This window comes from Thamnophis elegans, chromosome 13, assembly GCF_009769535.1.
Source record: "Thamnophis elegans isolate rThaEle1 chromosome 13, rThaEle1.pri, whole genome shotgun sequence".
NCBI classification, from domain to species: domain Eukaryota; kingdom Metazoa; phylum Chordata; class Lepidosauria; order Squamata; family Colubridae; genus Thamnophis; species Thamnophis elegans.
In genome coordinates this window covers 41,836,057-41,858,597 of record NC_045553.1, presented here as the reverse complement: position 1 = coordinate 41,858,597, position 22,541 = coordinate 41,836,057, and positions in this window count along the sequence as shown.

The following is a 22,541-nucleotide window of genomic DNA, read 5'->3' as shown; positions in this document are numbered from 1 at the left end:
CATGAGGGAGGGAGGCTCTGAGGGAAGTCAGGAGTGAGGAGGTTGGGGAGGAACATGGGCCAGTCCTGGAGGCTGGGAAGACTCAGAGGAGGGTTCTGCATCGGAAGCAGAGATGCGGCCAAGGCAGTTTGTCAGTTCTCAGCTGCCTTCAGAGTTAGACAGCAGTGAGGCAGAGGAACAGTTGGAGCCTGTTCCCAGTGTGCGCATGCGCAGAGCTGCCAGAAGAACTAAGAAATCAGGGTGGACTTGGGAGCAAAGTCACAGGTGGAAGGTGATTGCCCCTCCATAGGAAATAAAAAAGGAGTGAAAGGGGAGGGGGCTTTTGCAGGAAACAATTTGTTCGTTCAGTCGTTAGATTGTTACAGGAGTGTGAAAATCTGTCCGTGGATCTCAGAGACTCTGTGCCCAGTCTTTCCTTGCACAGGACCTCATTTGGAAAATATTGACATGGCACCTTTCCAAGATAGATAAAGACTGTAGTCATAAATATTCCTTTGAAAGACTATTTGTGGGCCTTTGCTGAATGTGAATGAGAAGAATTCACCTTGGTTTAATAAAAGGGGTTTTGTTGGCATCAGGACGTGTGCTTTTTGAGGAAGCCTAGGTCAGAACATTATCAAAAAGCCAATAGAAACCAAAGTTTACCCATCCCCGCTCTTTGTAAAGATAATTTATTTCCTGAGACATTTTATCTCCCTTTAAAAGTATGTTTAACTGCATTCTTTATACTGCAATAAAGTGCAATAAAAGCAATTTCCTCCCATTGTGGTAAATGTAGCTAGTCTTCCCCTTGACTAATGTGTTTCTCAACACCAAAGTCCTCGCTTTCCAAGAACAGAGGACTTGGGCGATGACAATATCTTCAATAATAGTAATATCCTGCTTTAGTCCAGATGACACAAACAGCAGCTCCCACAATGGCTTAAATTGGCCAGGCCAAAATGACGAGCAATACTTGACTGAGGGACAATGAACTCAACACATCATCGCAATCATAAGAGAAAAGGTGAATTGAAATGGGTCAACCTGAGTACCAGTGAAAAAAGAGAAGACGGTCTCAGAAATAAGACCTTTTCTGTTAAATTGCACCATGTTAGTTGAACACTCAATACATTTTTGTACTTGGAGAAGGATAAGCAAAACCAGAAAGGCCTCTGAATCAAGATCAGGCTTCCTCAACAATTGCGTTCTGAGATTAAACCCAGAGTCGGTAACACACAAGAGAGAATGTTATTCTGGATTGTCGGTGCTCAGACAAATTATCGGGGTTTTGAAAATTCAACACAATGCTGTACGGTAGTGAAATCTGTTCAACAACTTTCCATTTCTTTGTCCAGCAAAAGAGACTCATTCTCAAAGCACAATTTAATTTTATAGAATGATTTTCCACAACAGCAGGAAAAAAGAGGCAGAGATATATCCAGTTAATAGCAATAGCACTTAAGACTTATATACCACTTCACAGTGCTTTACAGCCCGCTCTAAGCAGTTTATAGAGTCAGCATATTGCCCCCCAACAATTTGGGTCCTCGTTTTACCCACCTTGGAAGGATGGAAGGATGAGTCAACCTTGAGCCTGGTGAGATTTGAATGGCCAAATTGCAGGCAGCTGGCAGTCAGCAGAAATGCATTCTAACCACTGCACCATTCTTGACCTACAACCACAATTGGGATCTTAATTTGCATTGCTCATCAAGATAGTTGTTACTTTGCACCCAGTTGGGTGAGTCTCCTTTGAAACCACCATTGTTAAGAGAAACACTGCCATTTTTAAGGGACTCGCTCAGTTGTTAAGCAAATCTGGCTCCTCCCATTGATTTTGCTTTTTGGAAGCTGGCTGCAAATCACAAATCACAAATGGTGATCACGTGATCTCTGGATACTACAACTGTCAAAAATGTGTGCCAGTTGTTGGGCACCAAAATTTTGATTCTCCAACCATGGGGACGCTGTGACTGTCAAGCCACTGTTTTCAGTGTGGTCATAACTTTGAACAGTTGCTAAATGAATGATTGTAAGTCAACTTATCTGTACTAGTCTTGCTCAACATATACATTAGGATTGCAACTTCTAGAGTTTTTATTCAAAGAAATGGGCATTCTGGTAATTGTACTCCCAATATATCTGAGAATATCCAATGCAATTAATGGAGTTGTGCAGTGGCCTAGAGGTAGCGGTCTCACCTCACAATCAGGAGGCTGTGAGTTCGATCCTAGGTAGGGGCTGATATTTCTCTCTCTGGGCATGAGGAGAATTTATCAGCTGAATAAAACTCCTCATTGGCAACAAGAAAGGCATCCGGCCAGTAAACACTCTGCTATATCAATTCAGTTGCCCATTGACTCCACCCCACAAGGGATTATGGGGTCGTTAAAAGATTATGATGATCCAAGCAATTAATAAGCATCACTTCCCAAAGATCTACCTTTTAAGTTGCTAAATGCAAACTTTGTTCACATTGACATGCTTGGATAGCATTTTTCTCAGAACAGATTAACAGAGTTGGAAGGGCTCTAGTAGGTCATCTAGTCCAACCCCCTGCCCAAGCAGGAGACACTACACCTGCTGGCAGCCCAGTCTCTTCTTGAAAGCTTCCAGTGATGAAGCTCCCACAACTTCTGAAGGCAACTTCTGTTCCATGGGTTGATTGTTCTCACTGTCAGGAAATTTCTCCTTATTTCCTGGTTGAATCTCTCCTTGGTCAGTTTCCATCCATTCTTTCTTGTCTGGCCTTTGGGTCCTTTGGAAAACAGCTTGACCCCCTTCACTCTGTGGCAGCCCCTCAAATATTGGAACACTGCCATAATGTTTCCCCACCTGCCAAGTCCCAAAACATGGATCAGGCACCTGCTTTCTATCTGGAAGCAGCTGCTAAAGAAGAGCCATGTCTCTCATTTTCCAACTTGGCAACTTCAAGGTCCGTGGACTTCAATTCCCAGAATTCCCCAGCCAGAATTCTGGGAATCAAAGTCCACCCATTTAAAAGTTGCCAAGCTGGGGGAGGGAAAAAAAACCCCTCTGCTCTAATTCGATCCCGTGCCCTTCATTATTTTTTTGCCACTCTGTGGGAAACACTATTAGGTTAAACCGTCCCAAAATGCCCTGCCCCAAAACACACTTGCTAATTAACCCAGTTAATTAACACCTCCGGGTTAAATAATGACTCTACCAAGCAATCAGACTTGAGAGACCCTGGGTGAAAGGGGGAGCTTAGAGATCCCCGCAAGGCGACAACTTCCAAAGAGAGTTTTATGGGGAAAAAACTTCCAACCGCATCTGCTTTCAAACAATGGGTAGTTTTGCTCAACTCTTATTAGAAACTTTATACTAGAATTGATGGCTTGCACCTCTCTGTGAGTAGGGCCGGATGTCCGGGAGATCCGAAACTCCCCTCCATGTGCTATAAAGTTTACAAAGTGTGGCTACTACTGGCTTTTTTATGTATTTGTAGCATGAGCTGGATGCACATTTTGCAGAGTGACTTGGCTTTTGAAGACAATCTCCATATGCTGAGTAAGCTAACTCAGCTAAAAAAAAGACAGAAGAAATCCTTCCACACTAGCATAACGTGAAGTCCAGCCTCCATCTGCCCCAAAGATTTTGTACCAAAAAACAACAACATTAACCAGACAGTGTTTTACAGCACTTTCAGTGTTATCCTGAAGCCACTGCCTACAAATACCCAGTCTTGCTAATAGCAGGATCTGAGGTGTAATTCTGATTTCAGCTCTATTTATCCCTGTTATTCATCCGTGTCTTCTGTCTCCCAGTCAACATTTTTCACCCTGGGGATTTCAAACAACACAGAAACTGGCATAACCTCCTTAGGGCAGGTCAAAGCGGGGTTGACTGGCCAGGAGACCCACTTCCCAGCCCACTTTGGGTTTCAGGAAATGCATGTCAGCCATCACCCGGCTTGTGTCTGACCCTGAGCAAAGCAAGGAGAATGTTAAAAAGGCTCCTGATATATTCCTCAGAAGTGACTGAAAGCAATTTTCCTTTCACACCTCCATCTGAATGCCAGAAAATGGCAGCAATTACAGGAACAGCAGTGACTGACACTCCACCCTGTGTCTGTCAGGAACAGTGTGGGCATTTCAAGGGGGTCAGCTGGTAGAAAAGGGGCAGGAGGAGACACCGGGTAGAAAAGTTTTGGAAACAGAAGAGAAAAATGTTTGCTCCAAGTACAGAGAGGAGGACAATGCAGAAGAGAGAAAAGTGTTGTCACCTGCCAGCTGCCAGAGAAGCTGGTGGCAGACTCAGATGATGAGGAGGTTGGGGAGAAACTGGGGAATACTCTGATGGGTGTCTCTGTGTCAGACATAGAGATAGAGCCAGGACTGTCCAACATTTCCCAGCCACCAGAGAGGCAGCTGCCTTTGGAGGCTGAGATAAGTGGGGAGGAAGAACAGCTGGAGCCTGTTCCAGATGGACATATGCGCAGAGCTGTTAGGAGAGGAGAACAACAGAGGACAAGGAGTCGACTTGGGAAGCAAGGCACACATGGACACTGAATGGTCCCTCCCTGGCTGGGGAAGGAAAGGGAAATGGTGGTCGTAGGAGACAACAGTTCGTATTTCTGAAGATTTTGCTCATTGTATTTCATGCCACAAAGACTGCTTGGCAGAGCTTAATTTGCAGCTTTGCGACTGGAACATCAAGGACTGACAATTATTGCAAGGAACTGATAAGGTCTGTTAATGCAGTTAACTCCTTGAAGGACCATTGCCTGAACTTTTCAGTGTGTGAATGCCATTAATTCAGTGTTTCTTGTTTCTGCTAAGGCTGGGTCAGAACAGGAAGTGAAAATCTTCTGAAGGTCTTCTTTTGCATGACAGGTAAAGACTATACGTGTTATAACTGTTGGGAGCCAGTTTGGTCTACTGGTGAAAGCTCATTAGGGTAGAAACCAGGAGTTCTAGTCCTACCTTCGGTATGAAAGCCAGTGGGTGGCTTTGGGCCAATGATAAGGAGATAGTGAGTTCTTGTCTCACCATTTGGGTGAGCTTTGGGCCAATCACCAGGACACCGTGAGTTCTAGTCCTGCCTTAGGCATGAAAGCCGGCTGGGTGAACTTGAACCAGTTGCTCTCAACCTGACAGGGTTGTTGTAGTGGGGAAAATAGGGGGAGGAAGAAGTACTAGGTATGTCACCACCTCAAATTATTTCTCCCTCTCTCCCTCTTTGGGGGAAATAGTTGGGTCAGAAATGTGAAAAATCAATAAACATCTGCTTTGACCATTTGGATTTATCAGAAAACATGAAATGATGGGCTGGCTGTAAATGTTCTCTGAGGTTGGTTTTTCATTTGTAGACATTCCATTGTCTGCCGAGGTGATTATGTGTCATTTGATTTTCTTAAATGTTAAGCTCCTTCCTGAGATCTTCGTCTTACCTTTGGCTTCTCTTCTTGGCAATTTCTGCCATTTGCTCTGACGTAATTTGTTTTCCTGTGTCTTGGTCTTGGATGGTCTCCTTTCACAGTTTTCCTTAATCACTTCTTGGATTTCCTCCCACAGTCCTTCTGATTCTCTCTCAATGATGATCAGGACTTCAAATAAATTCCCGATGATCTTCATGAAAAAGACAGGTGCATGCATAAGATTTGTAGGTGGAAACTGGTTGGCTTTGTCCTTTCAGTTTAGCTTGACTTGATATTTCCATGACCAGTTTGTGAACTATTTCATAGTCAACCCCAGTTGTTATAATTGGTCTCTTCCACCTCCTGGTACGATAATATAGTTAAATTGATTTCTGTAAACTCCACTTGAATACCCAGTTAAGGAACATCAGCTTCAGTGCGTTGATCTTGAAAATAGTTTTGTTGAGGATTCAAAAAGTTTTACTACCGGTTCTGTGGGCAAGGCGTGGCTTGGTGGGTGTGGCTTGGTGAGCATGGCAGGGGAAGGTTACTGCAAAATCCCCATTTTCTCCCGATCAGCTAGGACTCAGGAGGCAGAGAATAGATGGGGGCGCGGCCAGCCAGAGATGGTATTTACCCATTCTTCAAACTACTCAAAATTTCCGCTACCAGTTCTCCAGAACTGGTCAGAACCTGTTGAGTATCACCTCTGGTGCAATATTGAGTTGCTTGTGTTACAGCCAGGCACATGATTGAATGGACTGTATGGTTGAGTGTCATTGATTTCAGTCTGACTGACATGCCATTACATGCTTCTTATTATGCTGACATGGTCTTTTGCTTTTCTGGGGCTTGATTAATAGTTGTGTGTTAAAGGAGGTATATGTGTGTTGTGACCTGTGCTATTTGGACCTCTGCTTGATTGCTGGTACCGTACATCTTAGGATGTCAAAGACAGACACCAAACTGTCATCATGCATTATCCAGATGTTATTTATATAATACCTAATATTAACTGATATTATTATAGAAAATATTCAATATTACCTGGAGTGTTTAACAAAATATATGAAAAAAACCCCGCTGTGTATAAAAACGTGCTTTTGTTCACTTAAAAATAAGCCTAGGGTATATCAAACATAATCATAAATTAAATGCAGTGAAAATTTAATGATTTAAATAGTGTGTGTTCTAAAAGAAGAAGACACAGGATCCAAAATGAATGGGTGTTGAATGAACGTTGGGCTTTTTTTTTTAATGTCCTGTATGAGACAGTTGAGTGATATAGAGATAATGAATTATAACTGATTGCAAATATATATGAAAGGAGAGTGAATGGATCTAAAGGAAAATGGAAAAAGACTGATGGAGCCAGTACGAGTTGAATAAGGCCTTGACAAAGACTGAAGTTTAAAGTACAAAATATTGGGTATAAAGCACCACGTGGATGTGATGAAAATCTAATTGAACAGATTGAAAACAAAGTGTGAATACTTGCTACTGTGAAATGAAGTGGGCATAAATTAGTTTTTTAAATGTTTCTTTTTCTATTTCTCATTTCATCTTTAATTCATATGGCTTTCTATTCTTTACATCCTTCCTGCAGTTTGAAAACTGTTGCTTACTCTGAAAGAGGTAGATATCTACTGTATGTCAATTTTGCATAGAATTTACCAGGGACAAATACTTCCTGCTCTTAGCAACTCATTCCAGAAATACCAACGAAAACTGAATCTCCAGTTATGAATTTTAAACTTAAAAATACTCCGCGATACGTTTCAAGTTATGCTGTTAATGTATCCTCATCGCTTATTTGAAATGTAAATACCTCAAATGCTTTTCCTACAGGGTTACATGCTCAGGATAAAGATACATGTTAGAATGCTTATGCAGAATTAGTGTGAGTCTGGATGTCTTTGGAATGCAGTTTTCTAGGAGCTAAACTGAGACACATACTGTACATCCCTGGGATGCTCAGAACTTCAAATTTGATTTGAATTAAATTCATGTGAAGTGTTAACACTGTTTTATAAAACCTTAGCTACACCTGGAATACTACTGTCTCCAGCTTTGGTCACCCCATGACAAAAAGCATGTTCAGACTTTGGAAAAAAGTTTAGAGAAGTCTAACTTCTTCTCTTTTTTTTCCTTTTTGAATTAAGAGTTGTTAACCTAATTTTGTGAAGTTTCTTCCCCAGTAACATTGTACTGCAAACTAGGGCATACAAAACCTTTGCCAGACCAATTCTCGAATACAGCTCGTCTGCCTGGAATCCACATTGTATATCAGACATTAATACGCTCGAGCAAGTCCAGAGGTATTTCACGAGAAGAGTCCTCCACTCCTCTGCTCACAATAGAATCCCTTACGCCACCAGCCTCGAAATTTTGGGCTTGGGCAATCTGGAACTATGCCACGTATGGTCTGACTCAGGGGTGGGTTGCTGCCAGCATTACTGCCGGTTCGGTGTACGAACCTTACATCATCATTCATAAGGAGCCGAGGTGGCGCAGTGGTTAAATGCAGCACTGCAGGCTACTTCAGCTGACTGCAGTTCTGCAGTTCGGCTGTTCAAATCTCACTGGCTCAAGGTTGACTCAGCCTGAGGTGGGTAAAATGAGGACCCGGGTTGTTGGGAGCAATATGCTGACTCTGTAAACCGCTTAGAGAGGGCTGAAAGCCCTATGAAGCGGTATATAAGTCTAACTGCTGTTGCTATTGCTATTGCTATTGCTATCATCCTTGTGAGATGATTTCAGATCCTGGTTTGTCATGTCACTGGGATCCGGGCTTAAAACTGGCCTGGAAACCTTGAGGTTTCTTAGCAAGTTTCATGGTTGAAGAAAGGGACTTAAAGCCATCTTTTTTCTACTTGAATTAGACTGTCACCATTCCTTGCCAGCGTGCATCGTGCCAACTTTCATGAACCCGCTCTGCTGTCACTGGCACGCAGCTAGCAAATGGAGCAATCCGAAAGTTCTCCCCGGTGTGCCTTAATTGAAGTCAATGGACTTACACCAGGGAGGACTTCAGTCCAAGAACTTGGACTGGAGACCGTAGCGAATCCAGCTGGCAAGACAGATGCCACGAAAACAGCAACACAGCTCCAGAGCTCAGTAAAATAGCTCTAGGGCAGAAGTTTAACTTTTTGCAAATGCCAAGGCAGAAATAGAAAATGGGGCACAATATTCGAGGCAGATTAACGCTAGTAACCGCCACATCATTTTCCTTGAAAATACATTCAATATATCGACCGAATAATTCCTCTTAAATGGCAATTAGACTTATACAGGCCTTGTCGTAAAGAGCTTGTAGACTCCCTTGCTTTTAAAACAATTAATTTGCTGATTTGGAACTGAAGGAGGGAAAAAAAAAAGACAACAGAATTTTGAAACAGGTGGTGCTTTGAGGGTATTTAATTAAGGTAGCTGGGACAAATCATTTATCATTGGGGAAATCACCTTAAGCATCAAATTAACGTACCAAGGGGAGAAGCCCGATAAATATCACGTTACAGTGATTAGCCCAGATTGATATTGGCTACACAATGGATGAACATTGTTCAAGTTGCCATTACCAAAAACCGCAACATGAAGTCCAATTTCAACTCCAGTGGAAGAGATCAGACTTCAGGAACCCATAGAAAAACATGGTGTACTTGTTTTGGACTGCAACACCCACAACCTATTTCCAGTGGCTCACTTAGATGGGGGTCTTAAGAGTTGAAGCCCAACTGTTGTGGCTTGTCAACCACCAGCCCCTCCAGAAGATGAATCAGATGAGGGGGCAGCATGTGGGGTCAGTGCCAGCATCAAGGCAATCTGAGAGCTCCGAGGGGGGGAGTGGGATGGAGCTGTCAGAGATAGAGACAGAGAGGGAGCCTGGGCCATCTGTCAGCCTTCAGATGGAGAGTCAACAGTCCCCAGGTCTGGAGGTGGCTCATGAGGAAGAGGAGGATCAGCTGGGTCAAGTGCCTGATGCATGCATGTGCAGAAGGAAGAGGAGAGAAGAGCAGTGGAAGTCTATGGGCCAGTCCTTGGGATGGAAGAGCCACTTCTGCTAGCAAAACTCCACCCTAGCTCTGGGAATAAAAGGCAGAGGGCGGAGATGAATAGGTGTGGCAGACAACTATTCATCTCCCTGCCGGGCAGACCTGTTAACCTGTTGTGAGAGAGAAAGACTTTTTGCCGGGGCTGCTGCCACTCCTAATAAAGGGAACATTTGCTTAACTACAGAAGGTTTGTCGTGTTTGGGAGCTGGGTCAGAAAACCAACTCTTGGAGGACACCAGGTGAGTTATCCCCATTGTAGAACATCTGAAATGTGTGAAGTAGAGTCAGAACTTTCCTGCAACTCTACAGACACTCCTGGATCACAATTACCTCCCACAGACCCATTAGATCTCACAGGGTTGGCCTCCTCCGGGTGCCAATCTACCAGCCAATGCCATCTGGCTATTACCCAGGGGAGGGCCTTCTCTGTGGCAGCTCCGGCCCTCTGGAATGAACTCCCCGCAGGGATTCGGACCCTCACCTCTCTCCAGGCCTTCCGAAAAGCCGTCAAAACCTGGCTTTGCCAGCAGGCCTGGGGGTGATGAGTTCCCTCCCCTCTCGACATATATGGTTGTGCGACTGTTGCCTATTTTTATTATTTGTATTTCGTTTTTATGTTCCCCTTTTCCCCCTTTTGAATTGTTCGCCGCCCTGAGTCCTCCTGGAGAAGGGCGACATACAAATAATAAAATTCTATTCTATTCTAAATTCTACAATCACTAGAATTTTCATTAGTTGCTTTCATAATTTCCTGCCAAAAGAGATTCTGGCTAGGAATGTCCTCACATTTGGTAGCCACCAGGGTGAAGAGAACTAACCTACCACCTCTTCTGTTCCAGAACCTGCTAAAACCTGCAACTTTCTTTCCAAATGTTAAAAGGATGCTGCTGTAAAACAGGAAAAAAAATATAATCTTGGACATTCTGGATTGTGCACAAATATTTACTGGAATCTGAGACAATCTTTTTTTTTAAAAAAAAAAAAATATATTGCTTAAGTGAACATTTGCATGTTGCTTAAAAACAAAATGCATTTCCATGCCAAAAGCAGGATGATATAAAATCAGGGGTGGGCTGCTGGGGGTTCGCAGGGGTTCAGGAGAACCTCTAGCTACGATTCTGTGCAGTTCGGAGAACCCCCAAATCCCACTGCTGGCTGGCCTTGCCCACCCCTCCCCTCCTCTCCCAGGAGTCCCCATGTGGCCTGTTTTGGATGCAGGTAAGTGCAGGGCATGTATGGAGGCTCGAGGAGGGCGAAAAACAGGCCTACTGGAAGTTTGGGAAGGCCAGAAACGGGCCTGTTTGTGGCCTCCAGAAAGCCTCCAGAGCCCAGGGAGAGGCAAAAATGGGGTCCCCTGCCTGCAATGGTGCAGGAGGCAGACTAGGCCATCTCCATCATGGTCATGCCCACCCAGCAAAAGGGCAGAAAACCCCTTGCTGAAGTTTTTGAAGCCCAGCCCTGACATAAATTTATGGATAAACACACAGAGAAGTGCAGAGGGTTGGGAAGAAGCTGGTTGGGCCATCCTGATAGCTGATGACAATTATGGGGCAGATATATTTCCCCTCACATTACTTAGACTTCCAAAACAAACAAGAATCAGCTAATTCTAGGTAAACTAATTACCACCACGCCGAATAGCGCACTGTGCAATAGAACACTCAAGTTGTGGGTGCTTATTGATGAGCGAAGGGGGCGCTATGGTGCAGCATTTAAAGATGCTGAGCTTGTCATCTGGAATGCTGACAGACCGGGCTTGAGTCCTGAGCACTGTGCAACTGAGTGAGCCTCCGCTCCTGCCCACCTAGCAGTTCGTGCAAATAGGAGTAGATCAATAGGTATCACTTTGGTGGGAAGATAACAGCTTTCTGAGTGCCTCATCATAGAGTCATGCTGGCCACATGACCACAGAAGCATGTTTGGACAACGCTGTCTCTCTCGGCTAAGATACAGAGATGAGCAGCACCCCCTAGAGTCAAACACAATTGGACAGGGGAAAACCTTTTATCTTTTATTGATAAGACAATGGGATGGGGTAGTTCTGTGGATAAGGTAAACGATCCCCTTGCACATATGTGCTAGTCATTCCTGCCTCTAGGGTGCAGTGCTCATCTCTGTTTCAAAGCCGGAGAGCCAACGCTGCCCGAAGACATCTCCGTGGTCATGTGGCTGGCATGACTAAAACGCCGAAGGCGCACGAAATGCTATTAACTTCCCACCAAAGGTGGTTCCTATTTTTCTACTTGCATTTTTACATGCTTTTGAACTGCCAGGTTGGCAGAAGCTGGGACAAGTCACGGGAGCTCCCTCTGTTACGCGGCGCTAGGGATTCAAACTGCCGACCTGCCAACCTTTCTGATTGACAAGCTTGGTGTCTTAGCCACTGAGCCACCACGTCCTTCAGTTCTGTGGATAAGCAACCTTTAAAATATATATTCTATCTAGTGCAGCCCTGTTGTGCCCTGACTATTCCTCCCAGAACCTATTAAACGTTGAGTTACATGTTGATAAAAATACATCATTTGGCCTTGGTTGAGAAAAAGAAGGTATCCAGGGAGACAAATTCTCATGGACTATATAACACATTCATCTAGTCTTTTCCTAATCCAATCAAATCTCATTTCAGGCCATTCCTGTGCTTGCAACAGCACCTATTAATCCAATGAGAGGCCACCCTGTTTGCACTTTAACAACATTTCCGGCAAGGTGACCCACGATTGTGCCACTACCGTCAAGAGTATCGGCCCTTCTCACCTCGCCATCATCCCCCTCTCATCTGACAAGGAAGTTTATATGTTATGCTCAAATCAAGCCGCGTCTTAGGATGCACTTCAATAGCATTCCCAGCGGCTTAGCGGAATATTTATGAGTAGGTCAGCAGAGCATTGCCAGGAGTAAGTGCGACTATCCTGGATTTAATTACAGGAAAACACTGGTATGAGCTCATTGTTATCCTTGTGAATGGCGACCCTTTCAAAGTGGTGCACTGCAGACCCTTAGACAAAAGTTGGATGGCATCAAAAAAAAAGGAAGGTTGGATCTGAGCTGTTGCATCCTCTGCTTCAGGTGTTCTAGCTGATGGTCTGTGAAAGGTAAAAGTAAAGGTTGCCTTTGCACATATGTGCTAGACATTCCTGACTCTAGGGGGCGGTGCTCATCTCCGTTTCTAAGCCGAAGAGCCAGCGCTGTCCGAAGACATCTCTGTGGTCATATGGCCAGCATGACTCAACGCTGAAGGCACACGGAACACTGTTCTCTTCCCACCAAAGGTGGCTCCTATTTTTCTACTTGCATTTTTGCATGCTTTTGAACTGCTAGGTTGGCAGAAGCTGGGACAAGTAATGGGAGCTCACTCTGTTACACGGTGCTAGGGATTTGAACCGACAAACTGCTGACCTTTATGATCGACAAGCTCAGTGTCTTAGCCACTGAGCCACCGCGTTTAATGCCAGTATTTTGTTATTTACAGTGGAATTTATTCCAAGGGAGTGTCCACTTGACCTACTGTTCGTAGTGGTAGTCCTTGGCATACAATCACAATTGAACCCTGTTGTTAAGTGAGTTTTGCCCTGTTTTAGGACCTTCCTTGCCACTATTGTTCAGTGAAGCATTGCAGTTGTTAACTTAGTAACATGGTTGTTAAGTGAATCTGGCTTCTCCTTCGACTTTGCTTGTCAGAAGGTCACAAATGGGAATCACATGACCTGGGGACACAGCAACAGCTATAAATATGAGTCAGTTGCTCGCTCCTTCCTTCCTTCCTTCCTTCCTTCCTTCCTTCTTCCTTTTTTCTCCCTCCCTCCTCCCTTCCTCACTTTCTCTCATCTCCCTTTCTCCATTTTTTCTCTCTTCTCACTCCTTCCCTTATTCATTCCTCCGTCCTTCCTTCCTTCTTCCCTTTTTTCTCCCTCTCTCCCTTCTCCCTTCCTCACTTTCTCTCATCTCCCTTCCTCCGTTCTTTCTCTTCTCTTCTCACTTCTTCCCTTATTCATTCCTCCCTCCCTCCTTTCTTCCTTCCTTCCTACCTTCCTTCTTCCCTTTTTTATCCCTCCCTCCTTTCTCCCTTCCTCACTATCTCTCATCTCCCTCCCTCCCTTCTTCCTTCCTCACTTTCTCTCATCTTCTTCCTTCCCTTCTTCCTCTCTCCCTCCCTCCCTCCTTTCTACCTGCCTCACTATCTCTCATCTCCCTCCCTCCCTTATTTCTTCCTTCCTTTCTCCCTCCTCCCTCTGTCCCCCCGTTCTTCCTTCCACATTTTCTCTCATCTCATTATTTCCCTTATTCCCTCCTTCCTTCCTTTCCCCCTCCCTCCTTTCTACCTTCCTCACTATCTCTCATCTCCCTCCCTTCTTCCTTCCTCACTTTCTCTCATCTTCTTCCTTCTCTTCTTCCTCCCTTCCTCTCTCCCTCCCTCCCTTTTCCTTCCTTCCCACTGTCTCTTAACCACAGCAATATTGCTGCTGCATTATTCTTGCCCATTACATGTCTTTCTAAAAAAAAAAACTAGGTTTGCCTGCTGGGTATAATTAGCAAAGCACAGGTTGCCAAACTGAATCAGAGAAGTCACGCGTGTGGTCCAAGATCCTGTCACCAACCATGGCCCTGGCCAACTGCTGCTTTAGAGGAACTGGCATATCCTGAGGACTTTTCTCAAACAAAAGAAAAGAAAAAAGCCTAAACCCAAACTGAAAACCTCTCTTCTTAACTACCACTTCTTAGAGGTCAGTTCTTTGCCCCAAGTTAGAGAATTTCTGCCTGTTCCTTAATGGCCACTGGATAACATCACAATAAGCGTTAAGGGCCTCTTATGAAATGCTTCCGCACGAAGGTCATTCCCTGGCCCGTAGCATCTGCTCTTTCCAATGAAAACTGAGAAGATGCTTCCATTGTTCTGAAAACACTGAAAAATTAGCCTGGACATTTGACAAAGACACACCAGCAGGATAAACACATAGATACTTAATTTTTGTTCCTCTCTATTTTCTGCAGTATAATGCTGGTCTTTGCAAGAAATTCGGTATTCTCCTTCTTTTCTCTCTTTGTACCAGAGACTAGAGGAGAAAACACACACACACACACACACACACACACACATACACACACACACACACACAAATAAACACCTGGGATCATGATCTTTGGGGATAAGAACCCTAGAGTTCTGTTCCAATATTTATGATTCAACAGATAGACACAAAAATACTCACATACATACCCAAACAGGGCATTGTTTACACTGGGTTCACTGTACGTTTATATCAGTGGTGGGTTTCAAAAAAATTTGGAACCTCTTCTGTAGGTGTGGCCTGCTTTCAGGGTCCATTGGTGGAACCTCTTCCAACCGGTTCGGTAGATTTGACCAAGCGGTTCTCCCAAATAGATGCGAACTGGTAGGAACCCACCTCTGGTTTATATCTAAAAAATCTTAAAGACGGTAACTTTGGTAGGGATTGCGTCCTAAAGGGTTTGAGTAAAAGAAAGTCCGGCTTAGTAGTTAAAGACTAGAAACCAGGGGATTGTGAGTTCTAGTCTTGTCTTAGGCCTGCAAGTCAGCTGATTGAACTTGAGCCAATCACCAGGAGGCAGTGAATTCTAGTTCTGCCTTAGGCATAAGAGTCAGCTGGTTGACCTTGGGCCAATCACCAGGAGGCAGTGAGTTCTTGCCCCACCTTAATGTGAAAGCCAACTGGATGTCCTTGAGCGAATCACCAGGAGACAGTGAGTTCTAGTCCTGCCTTAGACATGAAAACCAGCTGGTTGACCTTGGGGCAATCATCAAGAGACAGTGAGTTCTAGCCCCACCTTAGGTGTGAAAGCCAACTGGATGACTTTAGCCTGATCACACTTTCTCATCCCACTCCACCTCACATCATGGTTGTTATTATGGGAAAATAACAGGAGGTAGAAATATTAGGTATGTTCCCTAGTTTGATTTATATATTTAAAAAAATATAGGAAGGCAGGATAAAAACAAATAAACAACAGCGGGGAATCAATATGTTGCCACCTGCTAGTTTCATTTTTTTCTTCCTTTTTAATTCTAAAATCAAAAGTTATCACACAGGAATGGGCAAGGCCCTTTTATACATCCAAAGACAGCCTTAACAAGTCTTCAGACACCACCTGTCTGTCTCGGAGGCTGCTGAGTTGCAATTCCCAATAGCCCTACCTCGAACAGCTAACCGCACACAAGGCCAGTATAAATTGGATGATAAATCAATAGGTTGTAATTGTAATTCAGCAACATGTACAGGGCCTCAGTTTCCCCTTCCAAGTAGACGGCTGGATTATGCAGGCAGGTGCATCAACTGGGAGAGATTCCTTTGGCCAGAAATCCCAGGAAAGTGTGACAACAGCCAACAAAGTTATCGCCAATGTTCCAGATGGAGCCTGAGAGTAGAAGGCAATCTTGTGTATTCCTGGACATCTACCAAGACTGCGACTCAACATCTGGAAACCTCAGAAGTCACATCGCGTTTGGAAGCTTTACGACTCAATGAAGAAATGGCAGTTCGGAGGAGGTGAGAGCCAGACTTCACTATCTGGTTCTCCCCTCGCACATATGTGCTAGTCGTTCCCGACTCTAGGGGGGCGGTGCTTATCTCCATTTCAAAGCTGAAGAGCCAGCGCTGTCCGAAGACGTCTCCGTGGTCATGTGGCCGGCATGACTAAATGCCGAAGGAGCACGGAATGCTGTTACCTTCCCACCAAAGGTGGTTCCTATTTTTCCACTTGCATTTTTGCATGCTTTTCAACTGCTAGGTTGGCAGAAGCTGGGACAAGTAACGGGAGCTCAATCTGTTACACGGTGCTAGGGATTCGAACCGCTGAACTGCTGACCTTTCTGATTGACAAACTCAGCATCTTAGCCACTGAGCCTCCATGTCCCCTTACTATTTAGATTAGCTAGCCGATAGAGGAATTGGCCTTGACGACACATGGAAAGTTATCACAGACAATGTGCGTGCAGACACACACACACACACACACACACACACACACACACACACACACACAAACACACACCCCAATGTGGTCCTAAACAGTGCAAATAGGGTTTTTTTGGTGAATGAATTCAAAACAATCTAATTTGTGAAACATTTCTAGGTATTCCTAGGCCTGCTCTGTTCTTCCCATTTAAGAATGATTCCCTACTATATTTTGTTTTACTTTGAGATTAGATTTTTTTTAGATTTTTTTTTAAATGCCGCCTTTATTAGTTTTTATAAATAACTCAAGAAGAGAAACTAGCTAACACTCCTTCATAGTCCTTACTTTCCCCCACCAAAAGAACCCTGTAAGGTGGGGTGGGCTGAGAGAGATTATCTGGCCCAAAGCCACCCAGTTGCCTTTCATACTTCAGGCAGGACTAGAACTCACAATCTCCTGGTGACTGGCCCAAAGTCACCCACCCAATTGTCATGCCTAAAACAGAACTAGAACTCACAATCTCCTGGTGACTGGCCCAAAGTCACCCACCCAATTGTCATGCCTAAAACGGGACTAGAACTCACAATCTCCTGGTGACTGGCCCAAAGTCACCCACCCAATTGTTATGCCTAAAACGGGACTAGAACTCACAATCTCCTGGTGGCTGGCCCAAAGTCACCCACCCAATTGTCATGCCTAAAATGGGACTAGAACTCACAGTCCTAAAGTCACCCAGCTGCCTTTCATGGCCTAAGGCAGAACTATAAGTCACTGTCTCCTAGCTTCTAGCTTAGTGCCTTACCCATTAGACCAAAGCAAACAAATCTTACATTTCTTGAGGAAATAATGCAGAGCAGACTAACTGCCTGACGCTAAAAAGAATAACTCTGAATCTATCACACTAGATGAGCAAGTTTCATGTGAATTCCCACCTGAATCAGCACCCAAGTGACAGGCTAAATTCTGTTTTCACAACTCCGGAGTTTCGTAGACCCAGTAGTGCCTCTGCAACAGCCGGTTCCACCACAAAACTGCGCTCGACTAAACCGCACCCGACTAAACCGCGCCGCTGACGTCATCAACAGGGCGACAACAGCGCGGAGACAGAAGCATGCTGTAAACCCTAAACCTAAAATTAACCCCTAAACCTAAACCTAACCCCACTAAACCTAATCCTAAACCTAACCCTTAACCTAACCCTAAACCTAACCCTAAATCTAACCTTAACCTAACCCTAAACCTAATCCTAACCCTTAACCTAACCCTAAATCTAACCCTAACCCTTAACCTAAGCCTAAACCTAACCCTAACCCTTAACCTAAGCCTAAACCTAAGCCTAAACCTAAGCCTAAACCTAAGCCTAAACCTAACCCTTACCTTAAATTGAATCGGCTTGCTTTCAAAGCGCTATTTAAAGTGCCCTTCTTTCTCCGCGCTGGCTGTTGTCGCCCTGTTGATGACGTCAGCGACGCGGTTTAATCGGGCGCGGTTTAGTTGAGCGCGGTTTTGACGGGTCACGCAACAGCCTCATCAGAGCATTAAAAGTGACACTGTCAAACAACAACGAGTTATTAAATATTGCCATCCAGAAGAGCAATAATTTAATGATTTTGAGTTATAATTTTTTTCCGCATTAAATGTTTATGGGGAGACACATGGTGGATTCATAAGAGTCTGAAAGCCAGGTAATATCTGGCTCTTTTTTTTTTTTTTTTTTTTTTACAATTACACTGCAGTGTATAAAAATATTTCGATTTTTTTTAAATTAAAGTTAGCCAATAACATCTTTCAGGTAAAACTTAAAATGCACAAACTCATACACAGAGTACCATAATCCCCCCCAAAATATCTACACAGCCTGTTGAGTGTAATGGAAGTTATTGCTGGGGTAAGGGCGGAAAGGTTGCAGTTTAAAAAAAGATTCAACCTCTTTCAGGAACAAACATCCATATTTGAAATATTCAAATGCAAATCTCCAGATGCCTCATCAAAAGATGGGGAGATAGACAAAATGCCAACATGTTTCCGTCCAATATCCCCTAACGCATTGGGGCTTCTTTCAAAGAGGCTGAATGCATCTTTAATGGCACATCATCATCAGCTTCTATTGCCATAAATTATCACACAAGTTACACACGCTGGATGAAGGAGCCAGCTTATTTTTAGAAGACCTGGGGGGAAAAAACAGTTCTTGAATTCATCTTTGAATGGGAGGGAAAGAAGGAAAGATTCAGCTTTCGGAGTTTGCTAACTGCTAACTATAGACAAGAACAAGCTTAACTACGATGGGACAGTCATTGACCTCGAGCCAGACATCCTAGAATTTGAAGTCAAATGGGCCTTAGGAAGTCTGACCAACAACAAAGCTAGTGGAGGTGACAGTATTCCAGCTGAGCTATTCAAAATCTTAAAAGATGATGCAGTAAAAGTGTTACACCAAATTTGTCAGCAACTTTGGAAAAATCAACAGAACTAAAGAGCCTCTTGATATGGGTGAAGAAGGAGAGTGCAAAAGTTGGCTTGAAACTCAACACTAAGAAAACTAAGATCATGGCATCCAGCCCTCTCCATTCCTGGCAAATAGATGGGGAAGAAATGGAGGTAGTGACAGACTTTATTTTTCCTGGGCTTCAAGGTCACCGCAGCCAAGAAATTAAAAGATGCTTGCTCCTGAGGAGGAAAGCAATGGCAAATCTAGACAGCATCCTAAAAAGCAGAGACATCACACTGACAACAAAAGTGCGTATAGTCAAGGCGATGGTTTTCCCAGTTGCAATGGATGGCTGTGAAGGTTGGACCATAAGAAAGGCTGAGTGCCAAAGAATTGAGGCCTTTGAACTATAGTGCTGGAGAAGAAGACTCCTGTGAGTGCCTTGGACTGCAAAGCCAATCCAACCGGTCGGTCCTAGAGGAGATCAACCCTGTCTGTTCTCTAAAAGGCCAGATCCTGAAGAGGAAACTCAAATCCTTTGGCCACCTAATGAGAAGGAAGGACTCACTGGAGAAGAGCCTAATGCTGGGAAAGAGTGAGGGCAAAAGAAGAGAACGACAGAGAATGAGGTGACTGGATGGAGTCACCGAAGCAGTCAGTGTGAGCTTAAATGGACTCCAGAGGATGGTAGAGGAAAGGAAGGCTTGGAAGAATGGGGTACATGGGGTCGCGATGGGTCGGACACGACTTCGCAACTAACAACAACAATAATTATAGACAGAGAAAGGAAGAAAACAGTAATCGCTCATCTTGAATTGCAGTAATAGAGAACAAGGGGAGAGAGAGTGAAGCAAAAATCACATCTGACAACTTATTTGAACTCTTACAGTTGTTTCCTGGACAGCTGCTCCTTCGACATTTTCTCTTGGCATTTGAAAGAAAGGACCAACAAGCAAAACAGATGGCGTGGGAGAGCTGGATTCCTTTCACCTGGGCACAAGTCATCCAAATATCTCTCTCTTTGTTTTTTCCTCTTTTCGGAGAAGGTGCTGGCACGCTTTGGCCCAGTTCGTGGAAATGGGGAAGGCATTAAAAGAGATTAAATCCTTGAAATGCACTTTAATGGCTGAAAGAAGCTTTAGAAAGCAATGTGCATATGTATCACTAAATATCTATCGAGATTCTCAGTCATCCAAAGAGGGCTGTGAAAATATCTACAGACCCTTCACATCCTGGGCATAGTATCAGGTCTGGAAGCCATCTTTCGCATTGGGCCTTCTGGCCTGCCACTTTCAATGCTGTGGGAAAATGGGAGGGGGGGGTCATATAGCATAATAGCATCCTCTATAAAATAAAAGTCTGACGCTAGAGATTCTTCAAACTTCCAATTTATGAAGAGAGCCATGTTGGCACATCTGGGAAAACCTGAATCTGAAAGCTTTCAGATTTTCCCCACCCAGTTGAAAGTTCAAGACCCTGCCCCAACACCCACGAGTCCATCACATAGTCCAATCAGTCACTGCCACGAAGGAAGATTCCTCCCATCCACATCAGCCCAAGTGCCGGGGCTTAGAGCCAAGGTGGCGCAGTGGTTAGACTGCAGTACTGCAGGCCACTTCAACTGACTGCTAGCTGCAGTTCGGCGGTTCAAATCTCAGCGGCTCAAGGTTGACTCAGCCTTCCATCCTTCCGAGGTGGGTAAAATGAGGACCCAGACTGTGGGGGCGATGTGCTGACTCTGTAAACCGCTTAGAGAGGGCTGAAAGCCCTATGAAGCAGTATATAAGTCTAACTGCTAATATGGATTATGAGAGATATGTGGTCTAAATAACACTCCTTTCCCGGAGAGTCAAGGACGTCTTGCCCTGCAGCTGCAATGTTGTAACTGGGAGGCATCTCTAGTTGGGACAGTGCCTGATTGGGCCATGTGATGGACATGTGAGTGCTGGGCAGGGGCTTGGACTTTTATTTGGATGGGGAAAACCTGGAAGCTTTCAGATTCATTTTTTTTCCCAGATGTGCCAATATGACATTTCTAATAAAATGGAACTTTGAGGAACTTTAAGCCTTGGAGTCAGTGGTGAGTTTCAAATTTTTTTAGAACCTCTTCTGTAGGTGTGACCTGCTTTGGGGGGAGTGGCTTGCTGGCCATGTGACTGAGTGGGCGTGGCCAACTTGTAAAATGTGGTGAAACTTACTTAACAATGCTCTTGCTTAGCAACCAAAATGTTGGCTCAGAAACTCTGGCATTTGAAGCACGCAAGTCTTAAAGCTGTCAAGTTACAAGACCCTCGCACCCCTAACCCTTTAGAAAAAAAAAGATCCCCAGGGGTGTTCAAACTTGACAGCTTTAAGACTTGTGGACTTCAACTCCCAGAATTCCTCCTCTCGCTCTTCATCTTGATGATGTGCGGACGGGTGGGGGGAGGGAGCTGGAACCGGTTCTAAATGGCACTGTAGATTTGTGAAACTTCTTCTACAGAAGAGCTTAGAACTGGCAGGAACCCATCCCTGCTCGGAGTCTTCTTTCATTGGGGGTGTTACTTGGAACCCTGACACATAAATTGTTTCAACTTCTATTCTCAAAATGATGCTAACAGAACAAGGACATTTTCTCCCCATGTCATTACTCTGCTAAACAACTAATTTCCACAAGACTCTCAAGCTAATTAGTAAGACTGTATTACTATTACTCTTCTGATCTTTCTTATTACCTACCTCCTTTTCGACTCATGACTATACTTTTTTTGCTTGCATCTTTACGGTTTATATTGTTTTATTTAGTTTCCTAGTACGATTAGTGTTGATTGTTTATTTAGTATCCCAGGACTATCACTAAGTGTTGTATCTTATGATTTATGATGAATGTATTTTTATGATGACGATGATTGTGATTTATCACATCTTTTATGGGCACTGAGAGCTTATGGACCGAAGACAAATTCTTTGTGTGTTCAATCACACTTGGCCAATAACGGACAAAGAATAAAGAAAGAATTTTTGATTTCTTTGTTCTTACTTGAAGACGTTTTGCTTCTCATCCAAGAAGCTCCTTCCGTTGCAGAGAAGAAGTGAATTTCTTCAATTCGGAAGTGAAGAAGCTTCTTAGATGAGAAGCAAAACCTCTTCCAGCAAAAGCAAAGAGAATTCAACTGCTTTTTTAAAAAAGCACATTTGGGCTAACGCTGGAATATGGAATAGATTAGATTAAACTAGAACAGAATAGAATAAGAGAGTTGGAAGGGACCTTGGAGGTCTTCTAGTCCAACCCCCTGCTTAGGCAGGAAACCCTACACAACTTCAGACAAATGGTTATCCAACATCTTCTTTAAAACTTCCAGTGTTTGAGCATTCACAACTTCTGGAGGCAAGTGGTTCCACTGATTAATTGTTCTGTCAGGAACTTTCTCCTCAGTTCTAAGTTGCTTCTCTCCTTGATGAGTTTCCATCCTTTGCTTCTTGTCCTGCCCTCAGGTGCCTTGGAGAAGAGTCTGACTCCCTCTTATTTGTGGCAGCCCCTGAGATATTGGAAGACTGCTATCATCTCTCCCCTAATCCTTCTTTTCCGAGGATTCTTAGGATAATTGTTTCATTTCTTCCATTAGTCGTCTGGATGAACTCTACAAGGTAAAAAATAGGAGGGGGTTTCCTGTACAGGTGTTGAGCTGGTCTAAACCTCTTCATTAGTTCAGGATTCTTGTTTTATGTTTTTAACAATGGTTTTAAGGTCATGGATTCCCTGATAAGGCAACCCTTCACTTGACAA